Source organism: Piliocolobus tephrosceles, chromosome 19 (genome assembly GCF_002776525.5).
Source record: "Piliocolobus tephrosceles isolate RC106 chromosome 19, ASM277652v3, whole genome shotgun sequence".
NCBI lineage: Eukaryota > Metazoa > Chordata > Mammalia > Primates > Cercopithecidae > Piliocolobus > Piliocolobus tephrosceles.
The window spans coordinates 24,988,051-24,997,118 of record NC_045452.1 but is presented as its reverse complement, the minus strand read 5'-3'; the positions used below and the strand labels follow the sequence as shown (position 1 = coordinate 24,997,118).

General features: G+C 53.5%; 1 protein-coding gene across 4 annotated transcripts in view; it reads right to left on the bottom strand.

Annotated features, from left to right (window-relative positions):
- Nucleotides 1–8,433, bottom strand: part of BIK (BCL2 interacting killer) — a 22,538-nt gene extending 14,105 nt beyond the window's left edge. The window contains exon 1 of one of the 4 annotated variants that reach the window (XM_023222205.2): nucleotides 8,342–8,433. The gene's annotated coding sequence lies outside the window, so the exon portion shown is untranslated. The remainder of the gene's footprint in view (nucleotides 1–8,341) is intronic. The other 3 variants (XM_023222200.2, XM_023222206.2, XM_023222201.3) reach the window with 3 other exon arrangements.
- Between the last annotated feature and the right edge of the window lie 635 nt (nucleotides 8,434–9,068).

Here is a 9,068-nt window from a genome sequence, read left to right as displayed (position 1 = left end):
GAGTAAAAGGAATCAGGGCCCCAGTAGAGTAAAAGGAATCAGGGCCCTTGACACAGTCATCCCTGAAACGTCAGCTGCAGCAGGGGTAGGGGGCTTGGGCTCTGGGGCCAGCCTGCCCAGCTTCACTCATACATGGGCTACTCCTGGGGAAGCAGCTAGCTTCTCTGCGCCTCAGTTTCCTCCTCAGTAAAATCCACCTCCTGGGGTTGCTGTGAAGATTAAATGAGCTAAATCAGGTACAGTACTCATGAGTGAGTGCTCAATAAATATGAGTTGTTATTTTTTGGAGGCTCACAAAGAGCCCTTTAGCTCAAAGTATACACTATCACAGCCTTGTGACAGTGATAGGAAGGAGTAGCCCTGGGTCTCACTATGGCACCTTCTATAGAAAACAGGCGTAGCTGCTGGGCCCAGGGACAGAAACCAGACATTCCAGTCCATCTCCAAAAAGCAGCACACTTTCCCCACACAGCATGAAAAAAAGACACCTCTACCACGCCGCAGACAGGCATTTAGTTATACGGAAAAAAAAAAATCAGTAGTATGTGTCTTGTTTCCTCAAGTTTCAAGAAAAAAAAAAAAAAAATGAAAGGTCACTTTTTTCTCTTTAAACACTGATGTGTAGCTAGTAATTTGGATAAAAAAGTGCCACCCTACAAAATGTGCTCAGTGTGTTCTGATTCCAGGATGGGCTTGCCTGCCTGGGCTGGGCCTGGGAGACCTCCGTCCTTCACAGTGGAAACTGAAGCCAGTGCCAGGGCCGCATCCGGCTTCAAGATCTAGAATCAGAGCCTTTGAAATTGAAAAGGGGCGTCTGAAAGGGCACCTCCACCTGGGGCGTTCAGAGCTAAGGCTCCAGAATGAAGGTGTCACCTGGCTAGTGACAAGATGCGAGTCACCTGAGCTGCAGACCCCCCAAGATTCCCCTGTGGGAGGCCCAATATGGAGAATTATCATTTTGGGACAGGGTCTCTCTGTCACCTAGGCTGGAGTGCGGTGGCATAAACGTGGCTCACTGCAGTCTCCACCTCCCTGGGCTCAGGTGATCTTTCCACCTCAACTTCCCAAGTACCTGGGATCACAGACATGCGCCACAACACCCGGCTAATTTTGTATTTTTAGTAAAGACGGGGTTTCACCGTGTTGCTCAGGCTGGTCTCGAACTCCCAACCTCAGGTGATCCACCCGCCTTGGCCTCCCAAAGTGCTGGGATTACAGGCGTGAGCCACTTTGCCTAGCAGACTTAGCTTGTATCCATTACTTTGAACTTGACAATGAGTCTGTAATTACTTACATAAATAAACATACTATCCCTTACCCCAACCCCCACTGAGGGGGACTGTGTGATCCAGGTCACAGCACCTCTCTGATGCGCTCCCAGGGACAACCACAGGAGTGACACTGAGGCCTACATGAGACTTCAAACCCTGAAACCCTTGGCTTGGTGCGGTGGCTCACACCTGTAATCCCAGCACTTTGGGAGGCCGAGGTGGGCAGATCACTTCAGGTCAGGAGTTCAAGACCAGCCTGGCTAACATGGTGAAACCCCATCTCTACCAAAAATACAAAAAATTAGCCAGGCGTGGTGGCAAGCGCCTGTAATCCTAGTTACTCTGGAGGCTGAGGTGGGAGAATCTCTGGAACCCGGGAGGCGGAGGTTGCAGTGAGCTGAGATGGCACCACTGCACTCCAGCCTGGGAAAGAGAGTGAGACTCCACCTCAAAAAAAAAAAAAAAAAAAAAAAACCCTGAAACCCTTCCGAAACAAGGCATCACCCAGAGGCAGGACACAGGGACTACTTTCAGATCATGCTTCCCCAACCCAGTGGCCCCTCAGGGCCCTGCATAGGGATGCAGATGTCCCGAGTGACAAACAGGCCTGTTTCCGTTTTGCCTGGCATATTGTAGAGATGGTCCAGATGTTTGGTTTAATGTCAGTTTCTCTCTTATCAAGAAAGCAAACCCCACTCCCTCCCACGCACACCCCACCCCATCTGGTACAGCCCCAGACAGAGTCAGGGCTCTTGCAGAGCCTGGCTCTGACAAGGGGCACTTGGCTGCTGAACCCCTGGGCCTGGGCCACATTGGCGATGGGGCTTTGGAAAAATTCCTTAGCCTCTCCGGGCCCCTAATTCTTCATTTCTAAGACTAGAGTTAGGGGAAGCCAGCTGTGATGGCTCACTCCAAAATGCATTTAAGGCCAGGCGCGGTGGCTCACACCTGTAATCCCAGCACTTTAGGAAACCAAGGTGGGTGGATCATCCGAGGTCAGGAGTTCGAGACCAGCCTGGCCAACATGGTGAAACCCCCCCCATCTCTACTAAAAATACAAAAATAGCTGGCTGCGGTGGCGGGCGCCTGTAATCCCAGCTATTTGGGAGACTGAGGCAGAAGAATCGCTTGAACCTGGGAGGCAGAGGTTGTAGTGAGCCGAGATTGTGCCATTACACTTCAGCCTGGGTGACAAGAACAAAACTGTCTCAAAAAAAAAAAAAATGCATTTAATACATGTAACCTACCCAACCTCACAGCTCAGCCTTTTGGAGGCTCCCACCACTTTAAGAGGACAAGGTGAGAGGATCACTTGAGCCCAGGAGGTTGAGGCTGCAGTGAGCTGTGATTGCGCCACTGCACTCCAGCCTGGGCGACAGAGTGAGACCCTGTATCAAAAAGTCAGGGGAGAGAGATTTTAATCTATGTCCTTTCCTGTTCGAACACCTATAAAAATAATCCTAACCGTAGAGGAAGTGTAACAGACTAATAATTCTCTCGACTGATTTTGAAATGACCCCAAAAAGGGGAAGCCTGTGCCTTTTTATCACCATGAAGGAAGCAGAGAATGCCAAGCCACCACCTGGGTCTACAGTTGTTAAGTTTCAAAAGTTCATACTTAAAACAAGTTGTGGGCCGGGGTGCGGTGGCTCCCTCCTCTAATCCTAGCACTTTGGGACGCCAAGGCAGATGGATCAACTAAGGTCAGGAGTTCAAGACCCCCCTGGTCAACATGGTGAAACAATGTCTCTACTAAAAATACAAAAGTTAGCCAGGCGTGGTGGCTGGTGGCAGGCACCTGTAGTCCCAGCTACTCAGGAGACTAAGGCAGGAGAATCGCTTAAACCTGAGAAGCAGAGCTTGCAGTGAGCCGGGATCGTGCCACTGCACTCCAACCTAGCAGACAGAGCAAGACTCACTCAAAAACAAAAATTAGGCCAGGTGCAGTGGCTCACGCCTGTCATCCTAGCACTTTGGGAGGCTGAGGCAGGTGGATCACCTGAGGTCAGGAGTTCACAACCATCTTGGCCAATATGGCGAAACCTCATCTCTACTAAAAATACAAAAATTAGTCAGGCGTGGTGGCGCGTGCCTGTAATCCCAGCTACTAGGGAGGCTGAGGAAGGAGAATCACTTGAATCCAGGATGTGGAGGTTGCAGTGAGCCAAGATCACGCCACTGCACTCCAGCCTGCACGACGGGAGCAAGGCTCCATCTCAAAAAAAATAAAATAAATAAAACAAGTTCTGAAATGTTAAAAACTAGCCGGGCGAGGTGGCGGGCGCCTGTAGTCCCAGCTACTCGGGAGGCTGAGGCAGGAGAATGGCGTAAACCCGTGAGGCGGAGCTTGCAGTGAGCTGAGATCCGGCCACTGCACTCCAGCCCAGGCGACAGAGCGAGACTCTGTCTCAAAAAAAAAAGTTCTGAAATGCTGAGGCTGAAGAATATGAAGACTGTTCACCCTGGCCCGGACCCTGAGGCTTGAGAGGCAGGTACTGCCCCTGGGCTCCGCTTCACAGTGTTTGGGTCTCCCCTATGAACTTGCACCCCAGCCCTTTCACACTCCAACTCCTCCTTTACATCCCCCCTCTGCTACCATCATTCCCCAGCCAGGCACAGGGGACTCACTCATTCCTTGGGGCTCAGGCACAAGTCACTTCCTCCCCACCCTCCCCCGGACAGAATTAACTGCTCCTCAGCTGTGTTGTCCCAGCACCTTGGGTAAACAGACCTGGATTGGGCACTCAGCCCATCAAGGTCTCATTAAATGTTTACCTGTGTGTCTGACCCAGCCGGCCAGGAACCTGCATGGCCCCAGCACAGAGCAAGGACCCAGTGAAAGCAGGTGAGAGGATGCAGACAGCCAGAGAAAGGCTTGAGAGTTCACTGCAAAATCCTGAGAATGAGGGAAGGGGTTAATAAAGCGCTCGGCTCACGATGGCAGGCTGTTCCTGGCTGGGAGACCCTGGACTGGACAGTATCACCTTCTGTTAAAGGCCAAGAAGGAAAGCCCGATGGGCAGATGTAGCCCTGAGAAGGAGGTGAAATGCTGCATGCAGGGTATACATGCAGATCACAAGGTCAGAAGTTCGAGACCAACCTGGCCAACACTGTGAAACCCCATCTCTATTAAAAATACAAAAATTAGGCCGGGCGCGGTGGCTCAAGCCTGTAATCCCAGCACTTTGGGAGGCCGAGACGGGCGGATCACGAGGTCAGGAGATCGAGACCATCCTGGCTAACACAGTGAAACCCCGTCTCTACTAAAAAATACAAAAAACTAGCCAGGCGAGGTGGCGGGCGCCTGTAGTCCCAGCTACTCGGGAGGCTGAGGCAGGAGAATGGCGTGAACCTGGGAGGCGGAGCTTGCAGTAAGCTGAGATCCGGCCACTGCACTCCAGCCTGGGCAACAGAGCAAGACTCCGTCTCAACAACAACAACAACAACAAAAATACAAAAATTAGTCTGCGATGGTGGCACGTGCCTGTAATCCCAGCTAGTCGGGAGGCTGAGGCAGGAGGATCACCTGAACCCGGGAGGCAGAGGTTGCAGTGAGCCGAGATCACGCCACTGCACTCCAGACTGGGCAACAGAGCAAGACGTCATCTTAGAGAGGTGGGGGGGGTCAAGAATACTTGATCTTAAATATCCAAAGTGACAGGGACCCTCACTCAAATAAACAAGTGAGCTTTTCTCTGTTTGCTGCACGGCTTTTCAGTCTGGGTAACTGGGTGCCAAGTTCTCTCCCACCCCCAGAAAAACAGGTTTACTACGCAGTGCCTGGCGAGGCCCAGTGCTGTTTTGTATTGTCACATCCTAATATTGACACTAGGAAAATCAGCTGCCCTCTGTGCCCGCCCCTCTCCTGCCTGCCTCGGGGCCAAGAAGGAACTTAGGGGCCGGGGACTGATTTGCTCACATTCTATGTTTCTCCCAGGGACCAGCCCCAACCAACCAGTGGCAGGACAAAGGGAGGCTAGGAAGTGGTCACATGTGTCCAGTTCAGACACACTGCTGGCTTCCTGGTGACCAGCAACAGTAAGACTGGTACGGAGACTTCCTCCATACTGCTCAAACTGTTCTGAGCACCGACGGTAGTCAGAATCTCATGGGATCCACTAAGTCTGCAGCAGGGGAAGCAAAAAGCCATCAATTGTCTACACATTTAACAGGTTCACTAAAAACAGGATGCTTTCCAGGGAGAGGGGAAAATACCACCAGCAGTGGTGTCAGCTTCAAGACTCACCGGCCAATCAAGCCCTTCCTCAATTACCTCCTTCCGCTTATTTGAGACGGGATCAGAAATTGGGGAAAAAAAAAGTACACTGTTCTTAGTAGTCTCTGGTTTCTTTGCAGCTCTGTGACACAAGATACCTTTTTTTTTTTTTTTTTTTTCTGAGATGGAGTCTCATGTTAGCCCAGGCTGAGTGCAGTGGAGCCACCTCTGCTCACTGCAATCTCCACCTCCTGGGTTCAAGCAATCCTCCCGCCTTCGCCTCCCAAAGTGCTGGGATTACAGGCAAGTCAAATGTGTAAGAAACTTGAGCCAGGCGAGGTGGCTCACGCATGTATTCCCAGCCATTGCACTCCAGCCTGGGCAACAAGAGCGAAATTCCGTCTCAAATAAAAAAAACCTTACAATAACTAACATGTATGCAGCCCTTCTATCTAGCCATAGGGCACCCGAGCTGTAACAGACACTGGGGATCTACCATTTGATGCTGTTTTTTTTTTCTTTGACAGAGAGTCTCACTCTGTGGCCCAGGCTGGAGTGCAGTGGTGTGATCTCAGCTCAGTGCAACCTCCACCTCCCAGGGTCAAGCAGTTCTCCTGCCTCAGCCTCCCAAGTAGCTAGGATTACAGGCACACTCCAACACGCCTGGCTAATTTTTGCATTTTTAAAAGAGACTGATTTTGCCATGTTGGCCAGGCTAGTTTCACAACTCCTGACCTCAGGTGATCCATCTCCCTCGGCCTCCCAAAGTGCTAGGATTACAGATGTGAGCCACCGCGCCCAGCCTAATGCTCCTTTTTTTGAGACAGGGTCTTACTCTGTCTCCCTGGCTAGAGTACAGTGGCGTGATCAGGGCTTACTGGAGCCTCGACCCCTCCAAGCTCAGGTAGTCCTCTGAACTCAGCCTCCTGGGTAGCTAGGAACAGAGGCACATGCCACCATGCCCAGTTAATTTTTTTTTTGGTAGAGACAGGGTTTCACCATGTTACCCAGTCTAGTCTCAATCTACTGAGCTCAAGTAGTCCTCCTGCCTCAGCCTCCCAAAGTGCTAGGATTACAGGCGCATGTCAAATGTGTGAGAATCTTAGTCTTAATATCCTTAAGATAATAATAATAATAATAAAAGGACCAGGCATGGGGCCACGTCTGTAATCCCAGCACTTTGGGAGGCTGAGGTGGGTGGATCGCCTGAGGTCAGGAGGAGTTCGAGACTACCTTGGCCAACATGGTGAAACCCCGTCTCTACTAAAAATACAAAAAATTAGCTGGGTGTCGTGGTGGGCACCTGTAATCCCAGCTACTAGGGAGGCTAAGGCAGGAGAACGGCTTGAACCCAGGAGGCAGAGGTTGCAGTGAGCCCAGATCACGCCCCTGCACCCCAGCCTGGGCAACAAGAGCAAAGCTCTTGTTTCAAAAAAACAAAACAAAACAAAAAAAAACACCCAGACTGTGCCATTAGTGAGAATTTATTCCAAAGACATGCCCAAATTAAGTAGAAATCAGGGTAAGTCTTAACTACACGGAGGATACTAACTTGAGTCGGGCTTTCTTCACCTGGGCAGAAACCTCAGAAATACAATTTGCAGAATGAACAGAAGGAACTGAGGTTCAGAGAGATGGACTAGCCCTTCAGAGGCCACAGGGCTGGAGAGTGGAAAGAGGTTTTGGCTTGGGTTCCATAAAGGGCCCTTGGCTTCCAGCTAGACAACCCTGGCATTTCTGTGCCTCCTGGGACTGAAATCTCTTGTTTCTCCACCTGGAAAACGAGGCCTCCTGCTCCCAAGGACAGACAGATGTTAAGAACATCCCAGCGCTAGTGCCCACCAGACTCTGCCCCTCCTAATGGTGGGGACATGAGGCAGACACCAACCCTCCCCGGGAAGCTCGGGCTCCCAGGCCACAGTAAACACTGCGTTAAAACAGCAACAAAAATGTTACAGTAGTAAGAGCAACAACAACATCAACAACCGCGTCCTACCCCACGAGCGGCTCATTCTGGCAAAACTGACAATGAAGGGCTTGAAAGCGATCGCATTTAGGAGGCCAGAGCCCCGACGACGACCAGCTCCGAACCCCACAAGCCTTGTCGTGACCGCGCCCCGCAGGCGGGGGGACCCCTCTCGGGTCACCCGCAGGGGCGCACCCCCAATTTACCTAACAAGGTCGCTCGCCCCAGCCGGGCTCTAGTCCCCGCGACCAGTCCGGGGCGCACCTGTGCAGGGCGCATGGGCAGGTGTGGGCGGGCGGCAGCGCGCCGCTCCGGGTGCACGTTCCTGTTCCGGACTTTCTGGGCGTCCCGTTACGAAGCATTTCCTCGGCTCTTAGGTGCACAGCGCCTCCGGGAGCCGGTCCCGGCAGCACCGGGCACGACGCCATCTTCCCTCTTTTAAGGGCACCGGGGCTGTGCGGCCGCGGCCGTGGGCTGGTGGTGCCGCGCTGCGCTCTGGCCCGGTCCGCACCACCCCAGAGGTCGGAGTCCGGTGCCCGGAAGCCGCACTCGAGGACGGTGCGAGGGCGATGGAGCGTTCGGCCGTAGCGGCGAGACGCAGAGGAACCACCCCATTGCACAGGCGCGGAAACTGAGGCCCGCAGGGGCCGCGCCTGGCACGATCGTCCGTCAGGGACCTGGAGCCCCGGGCAGAAAGGGTACGTTTCGGAGCCGGAGTCCCGAGACGTCGCCCCACAAGGGACTCGCCAGCGACTTGCTGGAGCGGAAAAACCTAGGCACGGGTCCCCACACTTCCAGCCGCTCGGCACCCGGGCCGCGGCCTGGGCGCTAACCGCCAGGCTCGAGCTGGGTGGAGCGGCGGGCGGCAGCAGGGTCAGGGGCACTCACCTGGCGGCGGCGATGCTGGCAGCGTCTGTGAGCCACCGGAGAAGCTTCGTGTCTACTGCCCGGCTGCCGGCGCGGGACCTAATAGGTCCGGGCGCCCCGCCCCTCCCTCCCCGCCCGGGTCCCTCCCCGCCCCGCCCCGGGAGCAGCCTCTCGCACCCCGAGCGCGGAATCCTGGACTGGGGTCTGAATGGCATTGGCAACAGAACCGCTACAAGTGCAGCCCGTTGGCTTGTTTACAGCCTCTCTGCCCCCTGCGGTTCTGCAAGCTTGTTTTGTCCCGTGCGTCGCTGTTTCCCCTGCGCCCAGCACCGGCGTGCAGTCAGGAGTTTCCATAAATACTGGGGAGATCGATCCATTGACAGAATCTGGGTGTATAATCCAAGCCGTTTACACGGATGGCCTCCCTTCGAGCTCAAAGTACTCCTCGGTGCTTTTCTTCACGATCACTTTACCCACCGAGGCTCCAAGAGAACGAAATGACTTGCTAAATGACAGCGTGAAGCAGCCTTCAAAAACGTGCTCCCTAGGGTGGCAGCTTTGGGACTTAGGTGTTTTTAAGCCTATTTCACGAATATGAAAACCGAGGTTCACACTTGGGTAGCAGCAGCATCCAGTGCTCCTTACCCGAAGCCAGGGGGACTGCCCCTCCACTGCCGCCGGTCCGCAGCCTTCCAGCTGCAGCACACACCCACTGCCTTCCAGCTGCAGCACACACCCACTGCCTTCC